Source organism: Candoia aspera, chromosome 2 (assembly GCF_035149785.1).
Source record: "Candoia aspera isolate rCanAsp1 chromosome 2, rCanAsp1.hap2, whole genome shotgun sequence".
In the NCBI taxonomy this organism is placed as follows: domain Eukaryota; kingdom Metazoa; phylum Chordata; class Lepidosauria; order Squamata; family Boidae; genus Candoia; species Candoia aspera.
Genome location: NC_086154.1, coordinates 82,489,216 through 82,512,679, shown reverse-complemented (window position 1 = coordinate 82,512,679; position 23,464 = coordinate 82,489,216).

Sequence of the window (23,464 nt, the reverse complement as noted above, 5' to 3'; positions counted from 1 at the left end):
AAGTGAACCAATCTTACTTCCTGGAGAACACCAAGTTTCCACTGCTGATTTTGTGGTTTAGAATAGTACTTGGTCTCTGTACAGCTCCAGTCCTTCTATATCAAACTCCTAGTGTGCCATGAAACAACCATATATGTCTTGTGGTTTTTTTCCTTGTCATTGTTTTATACAATTCGTAAGCTGTAGTAGCCCATCCTCTGAGCACCTTAAGAATTTTCAGTAAATTTAAAATGCTTCGCCACTCTAAAGATAAAAAAAGGAAAAATATTCTAAGTGGCCAAACTAAAACAGGTTTAAATGCTTAACAAGAATTAACAGTTATAATGTAATATGCTACTAATACAATTTCGTTTAATTATACTTTCAAATGTATAAAATCTGATAGTGTTATTTGAAGAAAAGAAAGGAAGGGCTAATACAGCTTTAAATGCAGTTTATCAAATTATTGTATAATAGCTTGTATAGTGTATCATAAGAAAGGTTTTTAGATGACAGATTGCTTTATCATGACACATATATTTTTTCTAAGGGTCACAAATGTGTTGATATGGGTAACCCATAAAAATTGTGGTTTGTCTGGAAGTATTAGTCTTCACATCATTGTGCTGAAGTATCTAAGAGGTACTCTAATTTTATTATGTATTTGTTACTTTTCCTTTCCTTGTTCTAAAAGAACTTACCCATATTCAGTGGAAGTTCCTGGGGCAGAAGTGTAGATCCATTAGACCACTGTAAGGGGGGAAAAAAAGAATAGGTTGGAAATTAAGTATGATAATCCAACCTGTGTGTTTGGTTCCCCCACATTCCCAAACTGAATCTTCAGAATCTGGGTGGGTTTATGAAAGCCCTACACACACACGTGCATGCACGTGCTCACACATACAACACGCAGAAAAAAAGATCTTAAGTAGTGGGTTCATGTATGCCTTAGCCTATATGTTCACACCACCAACCTCTGTGGTTACTTTCAAGTATTGTCTCTCTGAGCACAGCAAAACAGACAAATTTGGCAATAAAATGCATATAGGTACCAGCAATATGTAAATAATAGATCATAGTTTGATCACAGTCAAGTACGTTTCTAATTACTCAACAAAATTGCTTCTTGTAAAACAGGGATTTTACCCGAGCTATTTTTGTCTTGTCTTAATCCTCTTTATAAATGTGAGGCTTATAAGTGAAAATCCCCTGCCGCTGTATTCAGTACTTGGGAGTAAAATAGAATGTGTAATAAAAGGAATGATTTTTCTTTATGGTGTCTGTGCAGTTCCAGAGTTAGGAGCTGCCCTGTGCCCAGCCTGCTGTGAACCTCCTCAAACTCCAAAACAGCTGGAGAGTCCTGAGATGCAGTTGCACAAAGCCAAGGCTTGTTCCAAAAGCCAGAGTGAAAAGGAAAGGAGTTGCCGCGTTTCCAAATAATCATCTTCTGACTGTTGCACAGGCAGAAGAGTTTTCACCACCACCAGTTGCTTAAACATGGTTTATTGAATAAACCACAGTGTGCTTGGTTCACTTAACAAAACCAAGCCATATTTCTCAGATTCCTCTGGCTGGGTCCACAAAACCTACTAAGCAACAGAGAAACCACATGTTGGAATAGCATTTTGCGTATATCCAGCATTGTGCATGATTTTCTCTTCAGGTGCTTCTCCCGTAGAAGTTCCAGAAGGTTCTGAAGATAGGGAATACCATGCTATTATTGGCCGAGTGACAATTTACAAGATACCCAGAAACAGGTACCCAGTCTGTCCCACTGAATAAGCTGCTGAACATTTAAATGTTTTAGCCATTTCCTTAAGCTTTGATGAGTATTGTAACAGTAGTTTGCAAATTATTGAAAATCTATTTTGACTGTGTTTTGCTAACACTAACAGGTTTCAGTATTTACTTTCAAAAATGCTCCTGGAAAGATAATGCACAAGGAGAATACCAGAAGTGATACTTGGAAAGTGACATGTATTAAATATTTCACCCCCCCAATACAAAGTTTAAGGAAGCTAGGAATGTGTGATTAACAAATATGTGTGTGTGATGGTTTACCAACACAAGTGAGGTATCCTGTGTCTATGTGAAGACAAAAAGGTTGTGGGTTGCAAAGGCTCTTATTCTTTCTATGTAAAATATTGGTTGAATTTATGAATTTATTAAAACAGAAATGCTGATTCTAGAAAATTTCAGTTTAAATGTGCTGAATGATTTAAACAAGCCATTTAAATATATAAGCATTTAACAAAATGTGGTTTTGTTTGGCTATTCTTTCTCGTGCTGTGGGAAATCAGCACTGCAAATAAAACAGAAAATTATGACTTCTGTCTCTTCAGTGCCTTGCCACATCATGCTGACCTGGAAATGATTTGGATAGCACTAAATATGAACGTGGTATGCTAACATTTCACAAGGTCGTTGATAGGAATGGTTTTTCATAGAATATATTCAAGCATGGAATTGGAGAGAGAAATGGTGAAGCACAGAAGAGCCTATTAGGCTATAAACCTGAATATGCTTATTTCAACTTTACTACCTGTGGAAGTGATTCCTAAGTAAATGTGTTTAGGATTAAAATGCCAATCTTGCCAGCCAGATTAAACCAAAAATAAAATTGATAGTAAAAATCAGAGAAATACAAAATGCACACAAGTAAGAAAACAAGTGCCAGCCTACCTTTAAAAACACAGCTGAGCTTCATAGTATAATTTCATACTAGGTCAGGGAAGAGGGTTAAGTCAGAATGGAGAAAGGAGCTTCAGAAGTCGTTAACAATCCCTATAAATGGAATTTGGAATGATGGGCAGTGCCTAGGAATGTCATGATCATAGGATTTGTTTAGGGTGCAAAAAGTTTATGGGACCTTAATTCTGCATGGTGGTACAGAGTCCAATACTGATGATGCAAAGAATTTAACTCTTCTACTCTGGGGAGGGGATGAGTTTTGATGACCTGCCTTTGGACAAATAGATCTTCCCGCCTAACAAAACGCGAAATTGTGTGAATCAATCTATACAGCGGTGCATTATACAGGCATGATGTCTTGTGTTTATAATGCTGTAGACTTCCCAGAAGACGTGGAACTGCAGAAAAAAATGCACTTCTTCAAATTGAATGTTGGATTCAAAAGTACCATTTTATCTGCAGGAGGTGCTCCTGTTTAGAGACAGAATATGTTACCCTTTGTGCCAAAGGAAAGTGAAACAGTCCAAAGATTTTCATCCTTGCATAAGTGGAAGCCAAGAAGTCTGTAGAAATTGCCCTTTATACCGCTGCATGCCTGCTTCCCTTTGTACTTGTGTACACCTTTGCAAAACAGAACTAGTGGCTGTTTTCATTTCCTCTCTATTCTGAAGAGCCACCCAAATGTGGAATAATTCATTTTAAAAACATGTATGTCTACTTTAGCAGTGCGGTTTCATAAAGTAAATATTGTGCATTTCCATCATGTTCTGCCCTTATCACTTTAATAGCCTATTAAAAGTCTCACTCACCCAAATGCACATACATGGAGGAGAGTCAGAACACCATAAAATACTACATTTATTTCATTAAATGCATGGGGCTGAAACAGCAGGGATAGGAATATACTTCCTTCATGGTTCTTAGAAGTCTGTTGAGATACCTCAGAGTGTAGTAGGGTTAAGACCAATAATTTTGAGAATGAGTGGCAAGGCCCTGGTGGTCAAGCCATTTTAATTTGAAGTATGCACTTGAGTATTTTGTAGAAAGGGACCAGAATCTTCAGCCTCTTTCATATGCAAACCTCACCCACTATCTGATTCATATTGAAATGAACTGGGCTGTTCTGAGTGTACTCACATTTTTATTCTACTGCTGTTACATTGAATGATACTTTCAGGCAAGGCGAGAAGCCTCATTGGATTTTTTTTTTTCATTAACGGAGCCTTTTTGAGACTTTTCTGGGAAAAGACCACATATATGAAAATTGTCACCTCCCACCCACTCCATCCAACAGAGTTAATAGCACGGATTCAACAGTTTGTCAACATTCTATTTTGTATATTATACAAAAATATATAATGGGGACAAATGCTATATTATGCTGGTGTATGGCATTAATAAAAAAGCTTTTTTCATTATTTTTATCACAGTAATTTTAAACAGTGTAAAAAGAATTTAAAAAGTGACTCCTGTTTTAAAACAAAAGTTGTAGTTTTTTATTCATGCCGAATATAGTAACAGTGTCTTTCAACATAATCAGTGAAAATGTTGGACTGTAAAATCTTGTGTGGAACTGTTAAGCATTTATTTTCATTTTAAATTTTGCTGTTCTGGTAATTCAAAGCCACATGTCTGTACAGAAGCTGCCGTAAATGTAAGCCATTTACAGCAATGCTGAATAATGGACAAAATGACAATAAAATTCTGTTTTTTCATTACATGTTCAAACACTTTTGAAGTGGCTTCTTTTTTTCTCTTGTGCAGAATGCTGAATCTTAGCTTATTAACTTGCTAGTTTCTATTCTATTAACATTCCCCCCCCCCGCAAAAAAAATTAAGTTAACTTTAATCCTAGGCTGCATGGTCCATTGAATGCCCTACAAGTAGAAACTTGCAGAAGTTGACCATTTTTTTCTTTTAATCTTCACATCTTTCTACAAAACTACACACACATTTCAACTTGTAAGGATGAGGGCAGTCTGGCATTGTTGCAGTGATCGGTATGAACTGAGTAGGGTCTGCCTCTCCAGGGCAGATAAAATCTCTCTCCATGGCCCCAGTGACCTCACTTGTATTTTTTCTCAATCATGGGAGCAAGGGAAAAATCTTTTCTCCAGAATAGAAAAATTCAAATAGATCTTTAGGGATATAAAATAATTCTTTGCCTGTAACAATTACAGCTTTACAATAAGAGAAGCTTGAAAGAGGGATGGTGTGTGAAGCTGGTCACAGCAGTCCCATTCAGTTGTGAAAATGGAATTCCCTGTAGAATGAGATGCCTAGATTTCATGCTCTGAGCAAGTCCAGTAGAAAAGCATGAAATCTTTAAGGATGTTCCTATATTCCTCATGACCGAATATAACTTCAGAATCACACACAGTATTGTCATTAAGAGGATTTTAAACATGAACAGTGCAAGATAAAAGCTAAACAGATAAGGTCAAAAATATTCATCAGATCTAGCTTTGTATAAAATTAATCCATCTTAAGTTCATACAATCTATGATATTTTGGTGCAAATCAAGGGGTGGGGGGCAACACCAAATTTATTTGAGGGCATATGCCTAATATTAAATATATCAAACCTAAAATCTGATATTCTCTTAGATTGCTTCTCCCACATAGAAAAGCACTGAAGGAGTGTGTAAACCTCTCACTTCTGTCACTGTTTAGTTATGCTTATGCACTTTCAACCTGTTTAATAGATTTTTTTAAACTGGGTTTATAGGCCACTCCAGTCCCAATCTTCATAAAGTGGGTTGAAAACAATACAATTAAAAGAACTCAGGAATATTGTACAACCTATCTGTAATACTGGGGAAAAGTCATCAATTTAACCATCCCCCCCAAAAAACCCAATGCCAGAGAGAACAGGATCATAGACTTCCAGCCCCAAGGCCTAATCAGAACAACCAATCTATATCACACCTTAAATTTCTGAAACCAATGTTACGCATTTTTAACCAAATATTAAACTGCGTTTAAATTATTTTAAAGTAATAAAATATTGGAGCCAGTTTGATAATGGTTAAGGCATCAGGCTATAAATTCGGAGACCATGAGTTCTAGTCCTGCGTTAGGTACAAAGCCAGGTGGGTGACCTTGGGCCGGCCAGTCTCTCTCAGCCCTGGGAAGCAAAAATCTTGCCAATAAAACCAGGACTTAACCAGGCAGTCGCCAGGAGTCAAGACAAACTTGAAGGCACCCCTCCCAAAAGTAGAATATTAGACTTGATAAATAGCCTTGCAAGGTAATCCAGACAAGAGGCACACCCAGATAAACTAACTCTACTTTATTGTAAGGTTACATTAGCAGAATCTTGCAAGTCTGAAAGTACATTTCCCCCACTCGCCTTAGCAGCCCAAGAAACTAGGGAGGGTCCCTTCTGAGACGTTTGCCACCCCCCCCCCCATTCCTGCTGCAGGCTCAGCTGCTTCTTGTCCAACCATTGCCTTGGCTGTAGCTCTTCCCCATCTCCCAAGGTCATTCCCACATACCATTACAATACGTGACTGGTATGTAAATGGAATGTATTCTATATTTTAAAGACAACCAATTGTGAAGAACTGCCCAGAGTCCCTCCTTGTGGGGGGAGATGGGCGGTGTTAAAAATTTGATAAATAAATAAATAAGAACAAGTATATGTATATGACATGCTTAGTCATAAAGGTGGAGTTACCTACTTCTGTCACCAATGGGTTAAATATAATTTGATAATACAGGCCATATTATCCATCCGCATCATTTATCAACCTTGTTCTCTCTTACAGAAAGAGCACCACTTCACACTTTCTCTACCTTTTAGCTTCTCACTTTTAAACTTTGTATATTTTTATAATGGTTTTTATGAACTTTGATTTGTAAGCTGTTCAGAGTCACCTATATAGTGAGATGGGCAGTGTATAAATTTGATTGATAAATAAAATATATGCCATTTTTCTCTCATCAAAATGTCTCTGATAGGGAATGCAAGAAATCTGCATTTAGGTGGCCATTTCACAGCCCATGTCTCAGACATTGTCATGGTTCCTCATCGCATGGCTTAGGTTATTGAGAAAAAATGTGGGTGTTGGGATGGGGGATGGGTTGTAAGCAGGCAAACTATGTGATTTTTCCCATGCTTCCACTGCTGTTTTCACTATTGCATCAAAAAGTGGACATTGTAGAATTTAAGAGAAAAATTAAAGTACTGATTTGGTTATTCTTGCATTCATCTTGTGAAGTTATTGTGCAGCATACAGGATTTCAGTCTTGCTTCCAAATAGGCTGCACTTACCTTTTCTCACAGAAAATGTATGCTGTAGCAAGCATTTAAAATTCTGGAACTGACGCCAACTCCTAGTGCCACTGGAAATATTTGTAGAGCCCTCTATGAATTAGAACACTATGACGCAATGCGAATGACTTTGGGCACATAAAAACCCTGTTTCCTCCAGTGAGGAGAGTAGGGGAACAGGGATGATGGAAACTGAAGAGCTGACTCGTCTCAAGAGGAGACCGCTTGTTGATTCTGTACCTGAAACCAGATGGAAGGGATTGAGGGAAACAGCTGATGCAGCACTTCCTTTGGGCACTAATGCAGCTGAACTGCATTACTGAAGCTGCTCAGCATGGCTGAGACTGAAAAAGGGGGGGGGGGAAGAGAAAAAAAGCAAAGGCTTATGCCATATTAGAGAAATTGAGTATTAATGTCGAGCTGGGTTTCAGGTACAGAAATAAATATTAAATACAAAACTGTCTAAGTATAAAAAGAAAACAGCATATCTCCTCACCTTGTAAAACAAACTCTTTGTAGCTGGTCTTGTCAATTTGATCAGAACTGCTTCTGAACATAAACTGTGTGTTAGAATATTGCTTTTGTACACTGTTAGTGGCCTCTACAATATTTTGCCTAGAACCTCAGTTAATTAAAAAAAAGAGAGAGACTCTTAGACAAATGATTCAGAAGCTCCTTTGTAGACTCTTTGATGACATCCCTTTAATTCTCCTTTTATAGGTTAATTGAAGCAGCAGGCAAATTAGCAGCTTCCTCTGATACAAATGGCCACCTAGTTATCATGTGTCTCCTCATTATCCCAGCATTTTGGCCACGGTCCAAAGAGACCCTTCAGGCTATCCAAAGATGGGTATTCTAATTTTTTTTCTCTTCCATGGCAGATCCCTGTGCAGTTGCAGCAGTTGCAGCAGTTGCAGCAGTTGCAGCAGTTGCAGCAGTTGCAGCAGTTGCAGCAGTTGCAGCAGTTGCAGCAGTTGCAGCAGTTGCAGCAGTTGCAGCAGTTGCAGCAGTTGCAGCAGTTGCAGCAGTTGCAGCAGTTGCAGCAGTTGCAGCAGTTGCAGCAGTTGCAGCATTTTTTTTAATAGAGTGGTCCATTTAGATTTATATATACAGTAACCCATGGAACAATGCAGGCAACAAACAAACCAAACAAAAAAAGCAGTAGTGACAAAAAACAGATGAATATAATTTAAGGATAAATCAGTTCTGTTCTTCAATTTTATTTTCTGTCAGTACAGTGCCAAGAAGCTCGTGGCACCTTAAAGACGAAACAAATTCAGAATCACGTAAGCTGTGGTGAGTCACAGTCTACTTCATTGGCTGCACAGAGCATGATGCTGAAAGAGGATGGAGAGTGAGGGGGGAAGTTTTAAATATGTCTGTGCACATACAGACATGCAGAGAGAGCTTTGTTACTGGTGACATAAAAAGGAAAAGGGAGAAATGGTCAAAGGATATGTGAGATTTTCTATCAGGATAACCCTGTAACACAACCTTGTAGATTTGGAGGGGATGAGTCCAAAGTTTGAATATTTGTCTTCATCCACTGGACCAAGATCCCAATCTTTTCCCCAAAATATAAGTGGCTTTCATCTTCTTTTAACAGAACTCACCATTTTTCAGTTTCATGCTTAGTAGCTCAGTGTACTCACTCTTCCTATCCAATTAAGAGTATCTCATCTTCTCTTTTATTGGTTGGCTTGGAATGGAAGCACCAAGGATGCTTCCATGCATGTTAAGGGTGTGCAAACCATTCGTCATGCTCCCTGATCAAATGTTCCCAGAACATCTGATCGGACTCACATGCATGAATGAAGTCAACATGTGTCGAGGTTTGCCAGTCGGTAGAGGGGAGGGGGAACATTCAGGAGTGAGAAGACTGTTTGGAATATCTCTCATACCCAAGGTCAACTGGCTGAGCTGTTGGAGACACCTGCAAGAGACTGGCATGAACTGAGGGAAAGGGGAGTTGCATACCAAAGCGAGGGAGGGGGAATCATGTACTCATTGGACTGTTTAAGTTAGACAAAGTGCGGGAACTTTCATTCACAACTTTTTTGCCATTCTGTACGCTTCTTCCATTAAAAAGATTTCTACTGTATTTACATATGAATTGGATTTAATGGTAATAGAGTGTTGCAGTCATCACATCTTTCTAAATTGTATTAAACTCAAAATGCCTGGTTTTGAGCCCCAAACAGTATTTCAAGTTTGAATTGTTTTGCACAACTCTAATGTACATCATTATGACCTCATCAGTAACCTGGGAGGGGGTGGGGGTGGAGGACAGAAATCCACAGGAAATCCAGAAGTAAGTCAACCCAGTTTAAAACTAATGCCAACATACTATGTGTTCATCACCTCAACCACCTCAATTGACCAGACTGTCGCCAGACAGAGTCCTGCTGGTTGCAAGTTGCTTTCATACCAGGTGATAAGTATCTCAGAGAAAAGGCAGAGATTGTCAACATCTCATTTAAAGTATAACAGTCATAACACAAACAGCATGAGCTCCATATGTCTTGTTGATGTATGATTGAACAATAAAATGGACTTGGTGATAATCAGATTTTTGATTAATCAATAACTCCAATTTTAAAGGGCTATGGTCGATTCTACCCCAAGGCTCCCAGCAAGGCTCTTTGGCTCTCAGGTGAAATTTTCACACTTCATACCTATCATCAAAAGATTTAGAGTTTCTCAGAAACAATGTCTTACGAGTCTTCTGGCAAGGTCAATAGAGCAAATTACATGCTGACATACACAGGGGATATTTTGAAAATCAATTGGATTACTAAACTAATGATGCAAGAGGCAGTAATTCAGTCATAATTTTCTCCATCCCGTACTGATGTTACTATCCTGGTTCTTAATCACCAAGTCACATTTGCTCAGTTCCTTGTTTCTCACAGTCCACAAAGATACAGTAAGGAAGATCTGCTAGAAGTAATCTTCCCAACCTGTACCCCCAAATCAAGTACTGAGTGAATGAAGCAGCCAAGTCCAAAATAATTTCTATCCCCAGCTTTGGGAAAATCAATTTTCAAAAGTGATATTTAAGGACTCTGCTGTTATAGCTAGTCTGGAATGTTGAAAAAAACATCCTTGGAAGGGAAGGCAAACCATTGCCAAGAAAAAATATATCAAGTCTCCTCTACACCTTTTTATGGGCTTTGCCAGGGCATGTATAGCATCTTCTGATTGTGCACCATTCCACACTCCATTCTAAATGGTATATATCTCCAGGGAGCCTGACTGTTGTTCATTCAATGTCTTTTCTTTCTGACTGAAGAACTTGCTTCTATGTTTACATAAGTCATGTTCACCAATGGTGAATTCCAAGCAAGTGAGGCATTGGAGTCACTGGAAGATTCCAGCATACTGTATTACCAGAACCAACTCATCTAATCTAAGACTAAACTAGGCTGCTCAGAGTTGTTTTCAAGTTGGGTGGCACCTAAATCTAAATTAATTAATTGATTGATTAATTGATTAATAACAACTGGAAGTCAAGCTTTGATGTCCTAGTGGAAGTACAATTCCTCTCATGCATTACTTAATCTTCCTCTACTATGCCTTCATGTGCTTTTCCCTAATGTGATATATGCCATCAGGATTCTGCATAGGACAAACAAGCCAGACTTTACACTCAGAAAATTAATGGACACAGGTTTGACATCAGGACCCAAAACAAGGACAAAGTAATATCAGAGAATTTCAACCTTCTAGAACACTCCTCTATTACAAATCTCGAAGTAGCCATCTTGGAGAAAAACCTTTACTCTATTAAGCGAGAGACTGCTGAACTCAGATACATCAAAAGGTTTCAGGCTATCTCTGAATGTCTCATTAAACACAATGGATTTTTAACGCATTACAACTGTTAATTGATAAGGCTGTCTTGAGCACTGATGGTGAGCAGGAGGGGGCCTCTATCCAGGGGGGAAAACGCATGCGTAGTAGTGAGGAATTAAGAAGCCATTCAAAGAGTCACCAATCAGACCTGCCTTGACTTTTGGGGTTTATCTGTCTGGGTGTTTCCCACGCTTCTTCAGTTTGTTAGGATTTTCTGTCTAACGTAGCAGTAATAAAACACTAGAGACTTATTCCTCGTCTCAGCGTGGTTCCTGACTGTTAGGACAGGTGCCCTGTCTCACAAGTAACCTGCATCTGCAGATCCACCCTGTCTTCTGTCTTCCCCTCCCCGCCACCTCCTCCCAATTTAAACCCTACATCAATCGGTTCATTCATCTAATGAAGGGAGCAGTAGCTTGGGAAAGCTGATGCCTCCTCATAAAATGTGTTAGTCAAAAAGGTGCTACCAGACTCCTTCCAATTTGCTGGCTGGGGAATTCTGGGAATTGAAGTCCACACGTCTTAAAGTTGCCACGGTTGAGGAACACTGCCATGGACTAACATGGCTCTCCTCCGACAATGTCACAAAAAGTGCTGCCCTGGCCACAGTTGGGCACCCTCTTGGGAGCACATATTCAAGCAGACTCAGTCTTTGCAACCCAAGAGCACTATAACAAGGAAAGGAAAAAGGGGCCTTTCCCCTCTCACCCCCAGAGGACCCCAAAAGCCCCAAATCTCCACCTCCTGCAGACACCCACAAGGAGCATCATGGTTATGCCTTTCTATTTTTCACAAGCAGCGTTTAAAGGCTCATTGATTCTATTTCAGGCAGAGTCAGCCTACCTTTCCCGTTAGCTCAACAGACATATGCCATTTTAGCATAATTCTTGGAAAGCACACGTTCATATGTTAAAACCAATCACACTGATTGAATTTATGGGAGGGTAAATGCAGTGGACAGAGTGCTTTATTAAGCTGTAAATTCCTAGCATCTCTTGTTAATGGTGCCTGAAAGAAAGCCAGCCATTATTAAATGAAATCTGATCCCAGGAGGGAGTGGAGCTTAAAGATCCTGCTTGTTACCATTTCAGTGAAGGGAGCTTTTGATATGGGGTAGATCTATCTGATCAGATCGATATATTTATATTTATGTTGTTTATATGTATATACGTTTTATGAAACCTGAGGAAGGAAATTAACAAGTAAATTGTAGATCAGCTTTTCCTAAACTGAGTCCCTAATTGCGTGTTGGGTTTGCAGGTCCCAGAATTTATTATTATTGTTATAATCCTTTAATCTCATTTAAAACAAAAGTGTATTTTCAAAAAAGATATTATCTATGAATGAACAGATAATTACTGTTTTTTTTCTTTCGTTCTCTCCTCTCATCCTTGCATAAGAAACTTTGTTGAAATATTATCACCAATCCAGCAGACATGCGAGATATAAGAAAAAGGAAATAGCCTATTATGTTTATAGATCAGTCTACTAATACAGAAAAAGTAGCATCTTGCAAGCAATTCTTTGAGACAGTCCACTTTCCTGTGGTACAGATGTCCTAGCACTACCTTGGGCTGTGAAAGTGAAAGGTCCCCTGTGCAAATGCAGAGTCATGTCTGACCCTTTGGGGGGACACCGCTTTTGTGATGTTTTTTAGGCAGACTATAGAGTGGGGTGGTTTGCCATTGCCTTCCCCAGTCGTCACCTTCCCCAGCAAGCTGGGTACTCATTTTACCGACCTCGGAAGGGTGGAAGGCTGAGTCGACCTGAGCCGGCTGCCCGAGAATCCAGCTTCCGCTGGGATCAAACTCAGGTCATGGGGAGAGTTTCGGTCGCAGTACTGCTGCCTACCACTCTGCACACCTTGGGCTAGTCCTCTCTAAAACTGAGATTATTCTTGTCTCCAGTTCTAAGAGAAATCTTTGGGGGAGGGCAACAACTCGAAGTGGGGGGACATATACCAAAATTATCTTGTCACACAAAAGATGTGCTCATTTTGTCTAAATGAAAAGTCTCAATTAAAATGTGCGCTTTGGCTGCATTGTTGCTAATAAGATCAAGAGAGTTTGTCTACTCGTTCAGATACAGACCTTCCACATCATTCTAACCTGGTCCTTTCATCAAGAGAGGCCATTCACTGAATCTGGACATTCTTCAGGCAAAGCATGTGCTCCATCACTGAGGTACAGGCCCATATTTTTATTTTCCATGGTGTCATTTGCCAAACAATCCACTGCTCTTCTGCAGAGTACTCTAACTTCAGAGTGTGTGTGTATGTGTGTGTTTTTAAAGATACCCTGGGCTGATCTAAATATGCTGTTGTTGGGAAGCTTGGCAGAAAGTCGAAGTGCTTCAAGGTCCACAATGTCTCCTGGCATGTTTTTCCAACTTCCTGCACACATACCTGTTTTTTGGCATTCCCCACCTCAAGTACCTCCTAAAAATTGCTTTGGAAGATGGCAGCAGAGGCATCCTGATACCAGAATTGTCCAGCATCAATAGGAGCGGGGCCTAAAAGCAGCTGCTGCAATACTGATGTTGTTTACATGCCACTGCTAATCCCTTTGACACTCCTCCCTTTGGTTCTTCCAGGAAACCATAGATGAAAGACAATCTTGCCTTCCTTAAAATCTGAAAGAATTTCAGGCTCTATGTTTTGCGTTAAAGTGTTCTGTGCATTTTCGGCTAATTAGACCATCTGATTTTTTTAAAGGACCCAAAAGTAACCTGCTTTCTTTAGACCATGGAAGTTTACTCTTGCATTTCCCGATCCTCACTTGGCGTTTTCAAAAGCTAAGGAAAGCAGCTTTTCAGTAGCCACTAGAAGTGGCCTACTTTGGATAGATTAAAAGTTTGGTTGAGTTTAATTATTCTATTGAATTATAAAGGTAGTGAGATGGAATCCATGTTCAGGGTACATAACCAGCCAATTTACATTACTTCTATAAACAGGGGAAACTTGGGCATAGCAGTGTCCTGCCAAGAGTAAAGTGCTTGGAAGTGGCTGATCCATTCGTAAACTATATGTTTCAGGTTTCACACACTGCATCAATATAAAACTGGAATCATTCCTTACAATATGACTATGGTAAGGTGGGTACACTGAAAGTGAGAAAGCATCTCTCAATTCATAATTATACCTCAGCCCTCAAGATGATGCTGAATATTGCAAGTAATGTGAGAAAGACTACAACTCAACAGCCCCTTTTGACAAAATCCCCAGCTTTTTCTTGTCCCCTTTTTCTTAATAAAAAGCAAACTCATCATCATCAAATTATGGAAATATCTTTCACTGAAAACAATCAAAGGTGGTGGTGGTTGCTTTGCCCCTGGTAGCCAATCTTTCTGGCAAGCTTGCCAGAAGTCCAGTCCAAAATCTTAGTTGCTCCCATACCCAGACTCTAACCAAGCATTGATATTGTTTCATTGCTAGTGTGCTGAGCCAATAATGGCCAACACAGCAAGGGAGAGGAGACCAGCTGATGCTAATAGGCTGTCTGGTGATAGTCCAGATGTGCTACAAAGTCATGCTGCCTGTGCTACTTTTGATACCTGGGCTGCAGTTTAACCATCCTGGCTTTTTCCTGCATAGTTATGCATGAGGTTGCCCTGTTGGGCTTCCATTGATGCAGGGCAGTCCTAGCAGTGATCAGTATGCCTACTGTCTGGAGAAAGAAGGTCCTGGATGATTGTTCAAATCAGAGAATGTTTAAATATTGAAATAACTATCCTGCCAATACATGCACACAATTGATCATTATTATACTGGTATGAAAGAAAGTTCATATGGGGAGTCTGACATGGACGTGTGCACAGCTTTAAATAGGCTGCAAAGTTTAATTTCTCTTTCCTTCTTTTTTTTTTCTGTCAAAAATGGTGGTCATGTTATAATTTGATCAGTGCAAAACAAACATTGAATTTCTCTTTCCTTCTTGATGGGGCCTTTGTTTCCTCTCTCCTAGCGCAGGCCTCTGAGCTGAGGCAGTTTGCCAGGAGGCTGCTAAGAAGTTAGTTTTCTCACGCATTGTGCACCAAAGAACTGTGAGGCTCTTGTGTGTGTTACCTAGAGACCAGAGCCACCCAAATGGCACAAGGTGGTCAGCTTTCATGAAAATAAAAACAGAAGAAACATAGATCAAAACATAACCATATCTAAAACAATGAAGGCCACTAAGCACACATCAAGAAGCAAAAAACAAATCTCCTCCAGTCCATGGAAATTCAGCTCAGCAGACAAAGCAGCTTAAATGCCAAAGGGCCAGTGCCTGCTTGAATAGGACTATCTTGGACTACTGACAGAAGAATAACAAGGAACAAGTCAGCTGGAGTGCCTTAGCCAGGAAGCAGCCACCAAGAATGCCTGGATAATGTGCCTCTGATGATGGAGAAGCAGAAAAAAGGCCTCTCCTCAAACAGGAAAGCCCTGACAGCTTCACAGGAAACATGTGGCCTATTCAAATATAGGTTTATATTGAAGGTGATTAACTACTGTATTGGATAAATGGGGGAGAGGAAGGGCAGGGGGAGAGGGCCCAGCTTAACCTGTGAACAGCAGAGGAAAGTAAATATGAACCAAGGAGTCAGTCAGGTGCTAGTTGGTTGTCCCCCAAAGATCCCTACTTTAAACAGCTCTTGAGGTGGGGTGGGGAATTGTGCTGCAGATGCTAACTCCCATGAATGAGGGCTCAGGGACAGGGTTCAGCCAGGGACTGGCAAGCAACCCCACTCTTACTCTCTATATAACCAGCCCTTTGAAGCTTGTCAGGAGAAAGATCAGGAGCTGCTGAGTTCCCTTAGGAGGCTCCTTATAACCGGTTCTATTCATTAGTCCAGATGCAACTTATTTGATCTGCGGATGTTTCTACACACTTCAAGTCCAATGCCCCCTTTACAGAGCATATTATAGTAGTTTGAACCTGAATGTAACTAAGACTGATGTCACTATAGTCCACCTAACATTTTAAGAAATTGCACAGCTTGCAAATGCATTCCCAGTCACACGTGAAAATTAAACTTTCAGTTTCAGGACTGAATCCACAAGGGGATTCTTCAAGGGGATGTAACCCCATCCAATAGTGGTTGAGTTCCTTCTTTTTTAAAAAATCTGCCTTTTGACCATGAGAAACATTGCCTTGCTGTGATTAAGTTTTAATTTGTTTTCATCTATTCCATCATCAGTGGCCAACACTGATTTAGAACATGAACAACGTCCTCAGATTTCAATTTTCACCTGAGGATTTAGTCATGGGTGGAAGTTGTGTGAATCCCAGATCTATTCACTGAAAAATGAAGGTAAACTTGGTATACACATTTCTCAAGGTCTGGTTTACCTATCTTGGAGCTCTGATGCCCAGGCAGTTGATTACCAAATCCACTGGGAATGATAGGCCTCGGATTGCTATTGTCTGAAGTGGGGTTCATTGGCAAAAAGAACCAGCATGCTCCTCCGGCTTCCAGCAGATCTTGTGAGCAAAAAAACGAGTGGACTGAGATGGATCAGAAGGATTTAACTGGTAGTTTCATCCCCTTTTTTCTCCTATACATCCATGTGACTTCTAAGCTGACCTCTGAATTGAAAGGCTCTGAAATAAGAGTAACGATAATAGATGATTTCACAACCGTGGTCTTCAAGCTGTTTGGAGTAAGTTGCCAGTGTTCCACCTACACTCCCCATACCAAGGATTTTTGTAGCAGAAGAAAGTTTGGAAACTTTGATTCTATGAGATTGGAACAAGAGTTACCACTAGAATGGCCCCAAAGTTGTTGTTTTTTTAAAACATTTTCTGTTTTTTCAAAATCATCTTCTGAGAAAGTTATGTAGAAAGGGTTTAGAATGGAAGGTGCTAAGATTTCTATGCAGAGTGGGATTCATATTTCTTTAGCAAAAGAACTGTATTTTTGAGAAAATGTCCTTGATTCTGTATAGAAATCTCCTTACTCACACCCCACTATATTGTATTCTATCATTTCAGTGCATTTTTTACATTTTAATTCAGAAAGGTTTGATGAATAGAAACTATTCAGGATTAGAATTTTCTACAAACTAAATGCAACAGAGTTCACTCATGCAAGATGATGCTAAATCTAAAAAGATTCAAAGATGCATTTAAAAATATATATAGTGCTACAGCTTACAGCAATTGGCCAATCTCTTTATTAGAATCAACTAAAATGACCCAAGAGTATGTAAGTTTTAAGGTTCTCCAACACATAATTTTATTTATTGAACTATGGTTAACAAACATTGTCAACTGATAGAATACATGTTGAATCATAATGGAATTGCCAGCAGCACTGTTGTTTAATAATATAAAAGCAAATGTCTTTTCACCAGCTCAGACTACTGAATTCAGCAGGTTGCAGATTGGTTCAGAACACCAGTGCAATTTAATCACTACAAAGATAAAACTCCTTCAAAGGCTAAAAATGAAGCAAGCCAACTGAGAAAAGATAGCCAGGATGCTCAAGTCAATGGCACATTTCATTTTAAACAAATGTATATAGCAATTTTGGTTTGTTAAAAACAAGGAAATACTTGGTTTGCCTTTGCCATGGGAATGGCTCTGAGGACAGCAATGCTATGTCATCAGGGCTTGGTGGTAACTTCTGACCATGTTTCCAGAATAGTCTATTTTCAGAACATTTACTGTTATCTGAACGAAGGTGGTAGCAGGCAATATGAATGTCACTTTAATATTATCTTCTCCAATCTTTGTGCATTCCATGGAAAATGTGCTTTTCCCACCCCACTCCCAACATTACTCAAGTGTCCAGATACTATATTTCAAAATGCTTCTCCCTTCCTGATGAATGGTCCATAGGCTCTTCTTTTATTGAATGTCTCACCAGTTGGAACTCATTCAATCCCCTGACTGCTTTCCAATGGACTTGTGATTTCTTTTTTTTAAAAGTTTCTGATTCAAGTACAGCTGCTAGAGATTTCATGAACACATCCATGTAATGTTTTTGGCAACATGGAAGTCAGCTTCCCACCCTAGGCTACAGCTACAAGGTTTCCTGGTGGTCCAGCCCTGTTTAGTTTTTGGAGATCAGCTAAGTTTGTTTTTACAGTAGGCAAACAGATCATGGGGAAGGGAGGGAAGCAAGTTGTTTTCTTGTCTTTCTATGGAGAATATACAGAGCCAGTATGTTTGTTTGCTTATGCATCCATATAGCTGTCTAACTCAGATTATATAACTCTGGATGGCATATAAAAAGCAAAGAAGAGGGGGAAAAAGCCTTCCATAATCAACAAATACAAAACAACATATTCCATTAATGCTGAAATGGTGATCAGAACTAAAATCTACAGCTTATCAACTGAGGACTCTGTTCACCCTGAGCCCAAGGCCCTGGGAAACAGCCTGGTCTTAACCACCTTCCTAAAGGCCTGCAGGATCAGGGCCAACCGATCCAGAGGCAGTTTGGTGCAGTGGTTAAGGCACTGGACTAGAAACCAGAAGACCATGAATTCTAGTCCTTACTTAGGCATGAAAGCCAGTTGGGTGACCTTGGGCCAGTCAACCCATCTCACAGGGTTATTGTTGTGAGGGAAATAGGAGGCAGGAGCATTAGGTATGTACACCACCTTGAGTTGTACAAAATCCAGTAATGAATAAAAGAATCAGCTTTAAAACTTGCACATGCTCAGGGGCAAGGAAAGGGGGAACATGAAGATAGACTGTGCCTTCCAACCTGATCAATCAGTGATCAATCAGACTTGGTCAGCATTTGCTGCATACTCTTGCTAGATAGTAACAAAAGTACAGACATCTCCAAACAAACCTGTTTATGTTTGCAAAGCTCCACTTACAGCATCAGCTGGTCATCTGGACATCTGCACTGTCCAATATGGGCTTTTCCCAGCCAATTGCAGACTCTGGTAATGCCTCCTCCTACCCCAGTACTTTCATGAGAACACAGGGAGAGCCAGATCAATCAACGGGTAATTCTGGCCATTTCTTGTATCTTCTTAAATGATTGGTCAGTTTGCCATTTCTTTCAGCTTAGAGATTTGGGAGATAACTGTATGAAATGAATTGAATAAAAAAAGGGCCAGTCAGATGTTGAACTGGAGGTACATTTGGATGAAAAATTCTGCCGAGAAGGTTCTGAGTTGCATAATAAGTAGCTCACATGTATGTAATTTGGTCTGCTAATGGTTTATGACTTGTTTAGGTAGCTGAAATAAGATCCAGCAGCTGTAATAAAACCAAGGCATTTGAAGAGTGTGCAGCATGCAATGGATGGCTGACAATTACAATATAAATGCAACAGATAAATCTTTTAAAGCAGGAAGAAAGAATTTATACATCATAGCAGGGTTGTCCATGGGGATTGTGTGTCAAAATCTGCAAGATGGTAGGCATAGTGTCATGATCAAATTCTTGCACATGTACCAAAGGGGCAAAGCTTGGATCGTGACAAACACCCCCACCAAAAAATCTTGCAGATTTTGACACATCCACGCCCGGCAGACAGCCCTGAATTACAGCATCTGGACACTAGAGTTTTATCAATTTCTTCTGAAAACATGAATACTACATATTTGGTCTGCACATAAACCAAAATCAAAGCATTCAGACGCAGCTCTTCAGACAGGGAAGGGGCATACATCCCAAAGCTGATTTGAGAGAAGAATTTTCTACCAGCAAAGGGGGAGAACAGAAAATCACCCTGGATTTATTACAGTTGCTCTCAGGCAAATGAAGTTTTATGAGAAGCAGTTGCCTAGGGAATAGAGAGCTTGTGCTGGTTTTCTTCAGGAATAACAGGCCCAGAAGCAGCTATTTTTTCTCGATTTAAGTTCTGGAACACGCTCCATTCCCGTTGCCTTGTCCTAGACAGAGAAAAATAGCCTGCTGACAGCAGACCCTGTCCTCCTGCTGGTGGCTACTAGCTTTGTGCGTCAGTGAGTTTTAGAGCTGAGGTGCTGTTGCCAAGCCTCTTCTCTGTGAGGTTATAAACTAGAATAAACTTCATTACCTGAGGGAGGATTTGCAGTAGGCAGTAACTAGGCCCTTCAGAAAGGCAGGTTTAAGTTACAAGTTCTTTGCCAGCTTTTTTGTTGTTGTTGTTCTTGTTTAAATATTTGCCTCAGTAGCCAGGGAAAAGAAAGAAAAGTGGAAGTTTGAACCAGGCAACAAAACAAAACAAATCAGGAATTTGGTTATTAATATTAAAGTCTATTAAATCTAATTAGCAGAAACCTCTTCAGCTACACTTGCTTAAAGCTTTCCAATTTCACTAATTGAAGTCGTTAAAATATAATGCACCTTCTAATCATAACATCACATCAGCAACCGAATCAGACACCTCTATGTCTCCATTTTAAAACTGCTGGTTTAAAATCAATATTGTATAGCCCACACTGGCATTTTTTCCATAGCCATCTTTCAAGGTCCAGTCAAGACTCCCCACACCCCCGCTGGGAAAAACTGAGAAAAGAAACTTGCAAATGCTTTCTGCAAAATCCACATACATTTCCAATACAGTGGGCTTGCATCAACAGCCTCTCACCTCCTGCACATTCTTGGTAGCTAGAAGTTCATGGAAAGTCTCTGCAATTAGCAGCGAGCAACAGAAGGTCCATTAAGCCTTGTGCCAAGAAATTCATCTGCCCTCGTCCACCCCGCAGGTCAGCCATAGCCAAGAGCATTTGGGAAGAAGGTGAAGTAGTTGTTCAGGGTACTACCAGGGCATGAATAAAGATGATAGAATTGCACAGCTGCTCCTGGCATAGCATATCACCTTGGTCGGGGCCTATCTTGTCTGAATAAACCTGAAAGTGTGGCAAGGTTCAAATAGTTCCCCTAAAGGCTCCAGCTTTGTTCTGTGGAACAGATGATCATCTCTCAGGTATCTCTTTCCTGCTGCTAAGCAAAGATGTCAATTCTTAATTTGAACCAAGAACAGGGGAGTCCACAGTGTGTATGTACTTCCAAACATTCAAGACTGTGGCCACAACCATGTTACACATAAAAAGGGGCAGGATATGATAGGATACATCCTATGGCTGCCATCTTGATTTTTTAACCCCTCCCCCAACATCCCTGAGCAAAAAATACATTTCCATTAGCGATCCTATCGCAAAGCACTAAAAGGAGCTTCAGAAGAAAGTGGCAAAGTCCAAAATGTGATTGGCAGGCAGCCTTTTAGAAGTGGATAAAAATCAGTCAATCAATTCTGGCTCACGCTTGCCCAAACAGCTTGGCTGTTGAAGTGACGATCCAGAACTCAGGGAGTCCTTGAGATGGCCAAGGTGAGCCTAATGTCCCCACCATCTAATGTACACCTAACGCATATGGAGCTCCACCTATGTTGCATCAGCTTACATGGATTTTGCTTTTTTCAGGAGGAACAGCAAGACAAACAATAGTCTCAAGGGAGGGGCTGGCTAGATAAGTAGACTTTAGCAGGGTCAAAAACCTCTTCGCAAGCCACATAATGGAGGCACAGCTGATCGAGTGGGTGCCAGATATTATTCCATGAATGGTATGCCGCATTTCTCCCAACTGCATGCATACATCCCGCTCTCCTCCTGCCATAGCAGTACTGTCTGATAACAGGGTTTAACTTCCCAGAACGCTAGCTCTTCCACTCACTCCAATTCTCACTGAAGTAATAATGGATGATCTCAATCAGCAGAATCTGAGCCCCTTGTGCTCGTCTGGGAATCACAAATGGCCCAGAATTCTGTTGCCCTCGTAGTTCAGCAGCTAATGTTAAGCTCCTGATGGATGCAGCACTAAGAGAGGCTGTGCAGGCAGAGTCTGGAAAGGTCACAGGCTGAGTGACTTCTGCTATAGGGATAGCTCTCTAACACTGAGCCAGCTGCTTTTTCTGAAGCAGCAACTAATACTGCAGAACCAACCAAGATGGAACTTTGGCCAAGATTCAAGATTCACCCATAACTCCTTTAGGAAGCTCCTCAGAGGAATACCTAGAATGCAGCCTAGCAGAGGTCTATGGATATGGCTAAGAACAGGTGCAAAAGCCCTCAGCAACTTGGAATCTCCCAGCCTTGCAACTGGGCAGGTCTTGAGGTCTCAGGATAACATCCAATTCTTGGTCATTCCAACACAGTTCCGTTAACGGTTCTGCAAAGTTACTCTCTTGAATCTACATCATATGGAAGAATCAAATATTTCCCCACCCAGAACAGGAAAAGAAAAAATTATGCAAGCCAGGATTCATTCTCTCTCTCTCTCTCTGTATATACACGTCAAAGTCCGTGTACTAAGCTCTTTTTGGAGATGTTTCTGGAAGGAAAAATATCATCAGGTTTATTTTCCCTTGTAATATTTCCTTAGCTGGATAAATAGACTATGTCAGAGACAGAAAAGCTGCCAGACATAGTTTCTTGTAAGGAGTGACCTGACAAAAGGGCTTCTCAGGAGCAATGAGGTAATTTCTAACATAAGGCACACATTTCCCATAAATCTTGTGCAGACGGTGCTGCATGCAGTACATTCCTCCTGCTGATTCAGCCTAGGATTATTGGGAGCAACGGAGATAATGGATGCAAGAAAGGAGCCTGGATTTGTCAAGGAGCCTGCTGCTAACTTTATTTTTGCCCTTGGAAAGACCAGCTCTGGGGTCAGCACAGGTCATAGAGAATGACAAATTTTATTTGCACAGTTAAAGCCCTGAAAGCTCGTCAGTTTGTCAGGAGGCAAGTGTTACATTATCAGTTAAAGCTTCCTTAAGAATATGTTTCTTTAAGATTTCCATATTTCACAAGCTCCTGTTTAGGTTTCCACCAGTTCTTTTCCAAAACTGGCTTCTCTTGAGAGAACTGCAAGCATTTTCCAGGGATTATTAAACAAGGACCAAATTCTTTTCATACCATTTATGCTAGATAAGTACTTATTGCAGGAATGCCTGTGACACCCTAAATATTAATACTATTACTTACCAGTTCCTTCTGCCCTCCTTCCCAATACATGTTTGTACATATGTGTGTGCATGTGCGTGTGCGTATATACATTATATCCTTTTCTGAGAAGTATATTCCATGCATTTAATGAAGTAAGACTGTGATTCGCCTAATTCTTTTTAAAGAAATCAGTCTTTCAGGTGCCAGAAATCTAATGTAACTTTAAGAATCTTTATTGTATGAATGAAACACTGGGAATCTTTACCTTTTTTGTGTGTCTTAGCTTTAAGCCATCATGAGTCTATGCTGATTTAATAGCAGCTCCAGACTTCTACAGATTCCAAAAGTGCCAATTTATTTTAAGTTCAGCAGTAGAATTGAAGTGCACACCAAAAAGCAATTTTCTTTTGGCAACGGTGAAGCTCTGCAGACCTTCTGGATGGTGTGTTTTCCCATTGGAGAGCACTTACTGAATCTCTCCTCTTGGTTCCTGTGGGAATGCCAACTTGGTTGTGGGTTGAAATGGATAAGAATTCTATTTGTTTATCTTTGAAAGGGATGAGCAAAAACTAGCTGCTCCAGTTTTTAATTTCTTTTATAATCCTTTTATGTGGCAAAGCGATTTTGGTTTTCCCAGTAGAATGGAAACCATGGAAGTGCAATGAATTCTAGATCCTGTGCTACAGAAAGTATGCATTTTGTTTGGAGTATATTGCATCTTCTACTCAATGTCTGCTATCAGCTGCAGCCTCCAAGTATGGTGATAGGTACTGGGGAAAGAACCC